This window comes from Filicampus tigris, chromosome 8 (genome assembly GCF_054856515.1).
Source record: "Filicampus tigris isolate MCC_2025a chromosome 8, RoL_Ftig_1.0, whole genome shotgun sequence".
NCBI lineage: Eukaryota > Metazoa > Chordata > Actinopteri > Syngnathiformes > Syngnathidae > Filicampus > Filicampus tigris.
In genome coordinates, this window is record NC_141224.1 from 12437272 (window position 1) to 12447113 (window position 9842).

The 9842-nt window shown below is 38.7% G+C and overlaps 1 protein-coding gene across 7 annotated transcripts in view; it reads right to left on the bottom strand.

The window, feature by feature from the left end:
• Positions 1 to 9842, bottom strand: part of spmip4 (sperm microtubule inner protein 4) — a 42440-nt gene that overhangs the window by 31370 nt on the left and 1228 nt on the right. For 6 of the 7 annotated variants that reach the window (XM_086037655.1, XM_086037652.1, XM_086037657.1 and 3 more), the window contains exons 2-3: positions 2155 to 2245; positions 887 to 1001 (exon numbers count right to left, since the gene is read on the bottom strand). The gene's annotated coding sequence lies outside the window, so the exon portion shown is untranslated. Of the gene's footprint in view, positions 1 to 886; positions 1002 to 2154; positions 2246 to 9607; positions 9662 to 9842 lie in introns of those variants that run through there. The other variant, XM_086037654.1, reaches the window with a different exon arrangement.

The following is a 9842-nucleotide window of genomic DNA, read 5'->3' on the forward strand; positions in this document are numbered from 1 at the left end:
AATAAAAAAAACATGGCCCTTGGGTACAAAAGTTAGTTTTTATTTCTTTTGGACTTTTATTTTATAAATTAAATTAGTTTGTATTAGTTTTCAGAGCAAGTTTGTTAGTTCTTATTTTTGAGAATGTGTTATTTTAGTTTAGTAAACGTTAGTCTTAGTATTAGTTTTAGTTTTTTTAATCTATTGAGTATTAGTCAAGTGCAACATAAAAAAAGTAAAATAAAAACGAAGCATTGCGTAATAGTCAACTACAATTCTCAAATGATCGTTTGACCTTCCTTCTTCTGTAATTACGAATGTACAGCAATACCAAAACATACATTTAAAATGATCAACGAAAGCTCACGTATGAAATCAATTAACAAAGATAAAAACGAAGGACATTTTCACTATAATCATAATTTTAGCTAGTTTTATAAACGTAAAATGCAGTTTCAGTTATTTTTATTTGTTTAAAAAAAACATTTTCATTTTTATTCTATTTCCTTAAAAAAAAAAAAGCTTTTTCAATGTTAGTTTTGAGTTATTTCGTTACTTTTCGTTAATTATAATGACGTTGGTGCAGAGCCTCACAAAAGAGGAGGCGGCCTCACTCTGTTGATTTTCACCACTGAGCAAGGCTGTAAACGGCGATCACATTCAAACAAGCCTTTGAAGCATCACGGCTCGCTTTGTTTCTGTAAGATCGGGTCACGAGATAAGCTGTTTGAACGTCCACAACAGCTGCTTGTGACCCATTTACCCTGACAAGAAAATCCAGATTGAAGACCAAATTTAACCTTTGAGCCCACCTGTAGTCAGTCACCTTATCTCCTCAAGGCCTGTACACTTTAAACCATGGAACGCTCGAGTAGTCCAAAAAGAAAGAAGAGGATTGCGGACTTACTTCCTGACTCCAGAAGTGCCGCGGGCTGTTTTCTCAAACCCTCCACTGTTGCCATGAAGAGATGAGTCAGTGTAGATCGCTGCGTGTTTGGCCCTTTGCTGCCATGCCTGCACATCTATCACAATCAAAGTCTCTTCAGTGTTCTGACATGAAGATGAATAATTGATTCATGCATACTCGCTCGAGCGTCCCGCAGTACGGCTGTGTGAAGCGCTGCTGCCAGTGAAAACTAAACTGTTGCAGCAGCTTGTTGATATGTGTCATGTCATTATGTGCGTGCTGATGATTTGTAAGCCTGCCGTTTGTACAGTGGGCACCAACTGAATGTTTTGATATCACTTTGTGCGCATGCGGTGGTGCAGTACATACGTCACCTCACAGAATGAGGCCCCCCAAAGGTGCTTTAAAAAGGTACTGTAATGCCCTCACAGTCAGCTATGCACTTTCACACACAAATACAAAAAGAGCTGCTGTTAGCCACTACTCACGCCCAGAAGCTCACACGCAGACTAACCGGCCCGGCCCACCTCAACTCCTGATGTTGCTCACAAGGCAACGCCCATTAAAGGCACACATCCAACACACATACACATATATGTACAGTTAAACTTCAATTAAACAGGAAGTCAACCCAAACATATTTTTTTCCAGAATATGTTCCCAACAGGCCCAATAGTTGAAACACGGCATTCTGATTAATCACTGATCACAACTGCTCACAATGACCAATCACGGCTCAGATTCAGAAAACAGGTCAGCTGTGATTGGTCCTTGTGAGCAGTTGTGATGTCATTTTCAGTCGACAGAAGACAAAATGGCCGCCCCCAGTTTTGGCTAAAAACGAGTGCATTTGGCTGCTTAATTTATATTCCACAAATGCAAAATTAATCAGAATGCCATGTTTCAACTAGTGGGTCTGCTGGGAACATATTCTTGAAAAAAATAGTTTGGGTTGACCTCCGCTTTAATTCATTAATTCAACTCTTATTTAGCTTATTTCTTTACAGTATCTTTTATTATGTTTCATTTTGTTTTTATTCAATATAGTGCTCGTTTTCTTAACTCTCTTAAAAACAGTCAACAAAAAAAAATTGGGGTGTTCTTTTTTTGATGTCTTAAAAACAAAAAAATGTGCACTGTCAATCGTAATTTTAGGCATCTCATTCAATTGTTAATAAACTGTAAATGTAATGTTGACTTTTTGACGCCCCGAAGGTCAAAAAAATTGCATTGGGACATTAAATAATCCAGTATGACAAGGTCCTCACCATTAAATCCCTCCTTTGTTGGCATCCTCGACCGGAAACGCATCTGCACCCCTGGTAAGATGTCCCTGCAGAACATGGCGGCATCTTGGACCTAAAAGCATGCAGGTAAAATCAACTTTTGTGATTTTTATTTCATCTATAAAAGCCTCCTGATTACTTTTTTTCACGTTGCTGTCTTCATTCATTCTTTGGTTTTTTTTTTTTGTTTGTTTTTGCTTTGCTTTTTCAAACATATCAAAATAAATACATCACCTGGGGTTAAATCAGAGTTTGATTACAAATGGAAATTCTACAAAGAAAATGTTTGTGTTCAAGCAAATATTGGGACACCTAAAAAATGCTCCTACAGAAAGTGTATGTTGAGGAAAAAGGACAGAATGTTTCCCTAGTAGAAAAGTCTGACCTATTCTCAAAAAGTTGGAAGCCACCACAATTAGAAACCTTGTTGATGGCACTGACGGCCCTCAATAAATGACGTTCTTTGCGTCACATTTAAAAGCACATGCATCCAGGCCATTATTCAGCAAGGTCAGAAAACGAATGTAATGTCTCGGCCAAAGTAGGTTTTCAAGTAATTCTGTGAGTGCCACCTCTCAGAACGCTTAATTAAATGTACATGTTCTGCACCACTGCGTGAATCATCACTCAGCACGGCAGCACACAGTTTGTTTGGAAGAGGAATCAATCATTCCTTGTATCAGTTCTGCATGATTCTCTGCTGAGAAAAAAGAAAGCGCCAGACTGATCTGGCTAAAAAGACCAAAATGCATGACATTTGAGGCCATCAACTTCTCTTTGTCATTTAGTCGTGCTGTTAGAATTCAGTTGGATTTAGAGCAAAAACGACATTATTTTCTGGCTTACTTCCAAAGGGTGATTTTTAGAACGATTTGATTTTAATTACTCCTCATCATCAAGTGTCACTAACCTGGGGTGCTTGGAAATTATTAAATAATATATTCTAGAGAGAAATACAGCAATTGTAGCACACGTTAATGTTTGTGAGGTGCGTTAAGTCAGAATAGAAAATCATTGAACACATTAAAATGAGCTAAATGAAACTATCCATCCATCCTATGAATTTCTGTAGGGCTTATTGTCCTCATTAAGGTCACGGGAAGATGGAGCTTCTCCCACCTGACTTCGGGCAGGGGGGCAGACTAAACCCTGGACTGGCCGCCTATTAATCACACGACATGTCAACAAACAACCATTCACATCATCACTGAGTGGGGACTGGTTAGAATAGTTTTTGCGTTTTCATTATAGCTAGTTTTCATTCACTTTTACGTGAGTTTTTTTTTTTTTTTTTTTTTTTATGAAGTTGCTTTTAATTCATTTTTAGTTTTACTTTTTTACACATCTACTGGCTTCAGCTCTTCAACGGCCTATTGGTTCAATGCAATGAGGCCCTGGGTTGGGGAGTGTGAGGAATCTCAGGACCGCTGCGTCCTGCGTGCAAAGCATCAACCACTCAGCCATCGCAAGCACTTACATCTCTTTCCCTCTTGTTTACTAGCGCTGGAGAAGCTGGAGCCCCACTGTCTCTGCGCTAACGAGGGCAATGTAAGCCGACCTGGGCTCGCCACTTCATATCCTGACTAGTAAGAGCCTGTTTCCTGTCCAGCAACATCAACCAGAGGGACCCACTTAAGTTGCCTTCCCTCGCTCAGCTGCAAACATTTATCCTCACTGAGTGACAGACTCCAGATCAGGCATGGATTGGATTTCAATTGCACGTGGTGTTGATGTAGATCACCTTCATGTTCACTCGGGCACAAAGCAAGTGTGGTTTCTCTATTAAGGAATGGAGAAAATGCCATTATGATGTCCTTCCTATATGAACACTGAAGCGTATTGTAATTGCTGAGAGAAAAGGATTCACGGGCTTTTATGTCAAAATACAGCCCATATTTAGCTTATAGAACAGGGGTGTCAAACTCCGGTCCTCGGGGGCCGCCCTCCTGCATGTCTTAGAGGTTTCCTCGTCCAACACACCTGATTCAAACGATCGGGATCAGGATCAGGCTCCTGCGGATCTTGCCGATGAGCTGATCATTTGAAACAGGTGTGTTGCAGCAGGGAGAGATGGAAAACAGGTTCAACACCCCTGTTGTAGAGCAAAAGTCACCAACATTTTTGATACTGAGAGCTACTTCTTGGATACTGATTAAAGCAAAGGGCTACCAGCAGCTGGATACACACTTGTGAAATAAATCTGCTTGAATGACCTTTAATCATATGTTTTTATTTCAAGAAATCTCTGCAAATATTTTGATTTTCAAAACATTCCTTCTTCAGCATTCCTAGGAAATCACAATGTTTCAGATTCACCAATTCACAGATTTTTTTTTTCTGAAAAACTCAACCATTAGCTGGTTTTGCACTCATTGCTTCGGTGTCATCTTGTGCCAAGGAACTATGTTGAAGCAAGTCGAGGAGCTCCATTTAGATGCTTTGCCAGAGTCTTGTAGTCTCTATAGTAGGCAATGATAATTTTATGGGGGGATGTCAGTTACAAACAGCACCCATATCAGAATGCAAATCAGAATGCTCTGCTGTCATCTCTAGCTAGCATGCTCATTTGCATGTTTGCATGGGATCTGGGGATTACTCTGACACGCTGTGATGAAAATGGTGGAAAAGGTCTCTACACAATTCTAGAGAACTGTACTTCCTGAAACTGTAATTGTGAATATCAAAAGGATGAATTAAAGCCACGTGTCAATCATAATTCAAGCACAACACACCGAAAAAAATGTTCCATGGAAAGTAAAACATTTGACTCCCAGCTATTCAAACGTCACTCTATCTTGCACTGCGCTGAGCCAGTGTTTACTTGCAAGGTCAATTCCTTGCAAGGTTTTGCTTTGAATGTTTTTTTTTTCTCTTTTGATGAAAAAGAAAGCTGGTTAACGGGTTGAGCCTACGCTAAAAACGTGTCCTTCAGGTGGCATTCAGTGCCTCGCTGAGGCACCAAGTTTGACTAACAAAGAAAGTAAATGTGCAGAAAGCCTTCTGTGAGAGCTGGTTCAACTAGTACAACAGGGATAATTTAAAAAGGCAATTTTATATACAGTACATACACACATATACATATATATATATATATATATATATATATATATATATATATATATATATATATATATATATATATATATATATATATATATATATATATATATATATATATAAATATATATATTTATATATATATATATACATGCATACATGTATATATATATTTTTTTTTTTATAAATAGTATATGTATATTTATTTATATTTGGTTTTCTTTTATAAAAACATGTAATGATGTTAAAATAAAATAGGTCATTGTACCTTTCTACTCAATAATTACATTTTGAAATGTGAAATTATAGAGACACATTTTTCTTGCACTACTGTTTCATTTCGCTAGTTAGCAATACATCGATTAGCAAATTATTTACAAATAAATTAGAGATACATTTTAGTTGACCTATTTTAAAACAGCAAAATGAATGCAACAAATATTACAGGACTAGTGATAATGTTAATGCTTGGTGGGCCGGATTAAAGTAGAGACTGAGGAGTCAGTGTGAAGCGCCTTGTAGGTGGAAAAGCGCTATACATGAGCCCATTTACCCATTCGAGTAGTGTATAACATGCTGTTATGTTGGACCAGCCAGGACACCACCTTGTAAGCATCTGTGTTAACATCCCTGTTAGGAATACTGTACAGTGCTTGTAAAAAACTTTCCAAACATCCAATGGACAAGATGGTTATATTAAAATAAAAGAAATTGTTTGTCACCATGCTTACAACCTTGAAAGTTATCACGATGTGTAGTATGGAATTCAACTAACTATTTATTCACACTCTTTTAATACACAATCAGTTGTCATTATGTTCCTTATATTTGAACAGACTTTGTAATAATAATGCAGTTACGTGCTGAAGTATTAGATTTTATACAGGTTTCTAAAGTCAAACAGTACGTAATTCCCTTCACAACCCAAAAGTGGCATGCAAAACCCAGGTTCGGACATTCCAGGATTGATTCTCCTCCAAACGTGGTGTTAGGTGCGTGCCTGCATGTACTGTATGCTCAACAAACATTTGCCTTATAAATAAAGGCTCGATCAATGACTCCGAGCTCATGAACGTAAATCCCTTTTCCATCAATACTTAGAGCGGGAGAAGTGTGAACGCTGCTCTTAATTCAACTAGATGAACTCTGCTCACACTTTGGCTGTAACGCGAGAGGTTTAGGGGTAGAACGGGGGGAGGGCAAAGGAGGGGGGGGGGGGGGCAATTGAAAAAAGTCTTCAGTCAGACTTGGACCTGTAGTCCCTCACAGCGGGATCAATCTTAGCTCATTTCTATCCTGACAGTGGCTCTCGGGGCCCATCAACACGAGGGTGACATTCACAAAGGGCTCAAGCAATGTGCCTGGTTTAGGGGGAGGGGGGCAGATTTAGGGGGAATGCGATATTTCTTTTCACTGTGTAAACTGGAGCGTGTCATTTCATTAACAACCATATTTCATTTTTATTACTCTGGTCATTGCTGTGTTCATCCCATTTGCTTTTGACAAAAAATGCCTCGATGCACATCATTATTGAATGAGGAAGGCCACAAATGAAACGGAATATACACCAACCAGCCACGACATTATGACCACTTGCGTGTGTGTTTCTGACTCGCTCATGTAACTAAGATAAGCAAAATACCAGGTTCCGCTTCAGCAGTCATGCATGAGCTGGAGCCTATCCCAGCTGGCGTTGAGCGAGAGGCGGGATATACCCTGGACTGATCACTAGCCAATCCCACATGTAGACCACCAAACAATCACAATCACCTGTGGACTATTTTGAATCTTCAATGAACTGACCACTTTGGTTTCATAAAACCACTTTCAGGCTGTACAGGTTATGGAGTGAAAACCTTTTTTTTTAAATGTCCACAGTTGGTGAATAAATAAAACCTGTTCATGTTGTTCTCTGAGTATTCAAACTGTATAATATCCCGGTTGCCTTGCGGTTTGGCCAAGAGAATCCAAAGGGAGCCGCACAGCAGCAGAGATGGTATCAATTCACACTGGCGGTATATGCATTGATGCCATTCCTGAGCCTGAGGTGACAGCGCAGGCCTGTAGTTGCTGAGTTACTATGGCAACCAGTCCATGTGTTGTTGAGGTACCGGGCAGCCCCTTTTCGACGAAGTGCAGCGGCCGCACAGATTGGACAAAGCTCTCCCTTGCGTCTCCTGATTACGGTTAGGCGACAAAAACAGGAACGGCTAACAGTGATAAAATTGACATTGGCTGTACAGATTCACGATGTACGGCGTACATCTTTAAAAAGGTGTTCCCAACTTTAGAAATTACGCCGAAAGCGTACAACTTGACAGGTATGTGATTCAAACAATTTTTGCTCCTAAATTGGTCAATTAAAATGTTTTTCATTCTCTTTTTTTGCTTACTTTCTTTCTTTCTTTCGTTAAATAATTGCTTAATTAATATATTGCAAATAATAACATTTAATGATAACAACAAAATTAGTACAATAAAAAACTCACATTTAAATGTATTTCTTGTAAATAATACAATTAAAATATTACTAAAATAATAAATGTTACTTATAGATTATTAATGATCATTTTTATAAAATCATGAAATCGTGAATTAACTACAATCATGAGCTGTAAGTGATGAAATTATTTTCCTTGTTAAGATCAACGTTTTCATATACTTCATATAGAAAAAAATTCCCGACAAATTACCTGGCCCATAAAATGGCCTTCGAGCACAAAAGATTGCCCAGCCCTGATTTAGAACAACATATTGAAATGTGCTTCCATGTTTGAGTAACCTTATTTAACGACATCAGAGTGACACAATATTAGAAACAGTTGTTAGTTCTCTGGGCTATATTTTGGTGACTGGCGCAATTGCAACACGGCGAGTGATGCGTGGAGGCGGGTTAGACAGGGTGTTGGTCATATTAAAAAAGAGTGGTTTGCGCCATTGTGGGCGTGCACGTAGCCCACTCCATTCACTGCCAATCAAAGCATCCCCTCTCATTTCCTTTAAAGGAAATGTGGCATACTCTCATCTCACATGGAGACATATCTGTGAGGAAAATGACAAGGTGATCATTGTCGCTGCTCTTGGCCAGTGTGGCAACAGAAAACATACGCGGGTACCCTCATTAAAATACAAAATGAGCTCGTGATACCTGCTTGCGACTTACAGTAAATATGTCTGTGGACCTCTATCCCCACACCCAATTGCTTGTGTCATCACTGTTTTCAAGGTTGAAAACGTCAACAGCACTGTGTCGATAACTGATTGCAGAAAAAATCATACCGTACCACTTTCAGTAAAGAATGATTCCTGATAATGACATCGACTCCTCACTGAGAACTGAACTGGAGCCGTAGTGCAGAAGATACTAATGGATTCACATGGAGGCTTGGTCCTCAGAGACTGGGATCCATAAAGAGAGAGCGAGAGAGAATACTCACACATTAATCTTCCATGCAGTCTTCTGTCATGAAAACACTTTTAATCGCATCCCAAATGACTTCTCTGGTGGCTTCCCACTTAACATTTTTCATAAAGGTGCCGGATCACAACATTCTTATGACACTTCACTAGGTTCCCCAACACAAATGAGATACAATATAAGACCTGTAAACCTTCTGCCTTTACAAATACTGTATAAAGGAGTGGCAATAGCTCATATGTAAGGACTTGGGCTTTTGAAAGTAAATTGGAATTCCCTGTGAGGGATTAGAACAAAACAGAGAAAATGATGTTCTGTGTTTGATTGACACTGTCAAAGAGGTACTGTATTATGTGGCAGCAGTTAGCACTTGTGTAGAACTGAACTGCATCATACTGAGAGCCATATCTAAAATCTTGTACTTTATATATTAAATATCCTTAAAAAAATCTAAATTGTTAATACAATAATAAATTAATAATAAATAATATAACTATAGTTAATATGGAAAGATACAGGTATTTAGGCATTTCATCAATACTGATGCTATCCAGTTTAAGCCCATAAACTCGTATCTTTTTGTGCAATTTTTTTTTTCTATTATTAGTGCCGTTTTTGGCTATAGAACAACTTTCAAATCGAGATCAAGGTTATCAAATAAATGCTCAATCTGCTTTACATATCAACTAGAGACGTTCCTCTAATGTTGTAAAATACTTGATATAAAATATGTGATGCGGCTATCAGTATTTCGCACACATCAGTACTAGTACGCTCATTAACCTTGCTAGTAGAACAATTTCGACATACTAGATACAACTATGCACCAGTTGACGACTGCGCGCTACTCCTGTAAGTGATTCCACAAGTTAACATCTATCAGTTCACTAGTAGAACAAGACACGGTCGTTCTACTAGTGCCTTGAATTGGCTTACTGATGAGGACAAATGTGTTCTTACTAATACAGTGACGTTGAGCTGGATATCAAGGCGATCAAATAAATGCTGAAACGTGTTTTCATAAATTGAACTAGATAATACGTATGCAGTGAGATACTGCTCTCTAGCGGCTGTCTCTAAAACTGCTTGGAAAAATATTCAAAGCATGCAGGGAAAACAGTGGTTCCGAGAAGCCAATCAGAAGCCTCGTGCTTTTCTATTGGATAAGAAGGTGCTGTCAATCAAATGCCTCCGA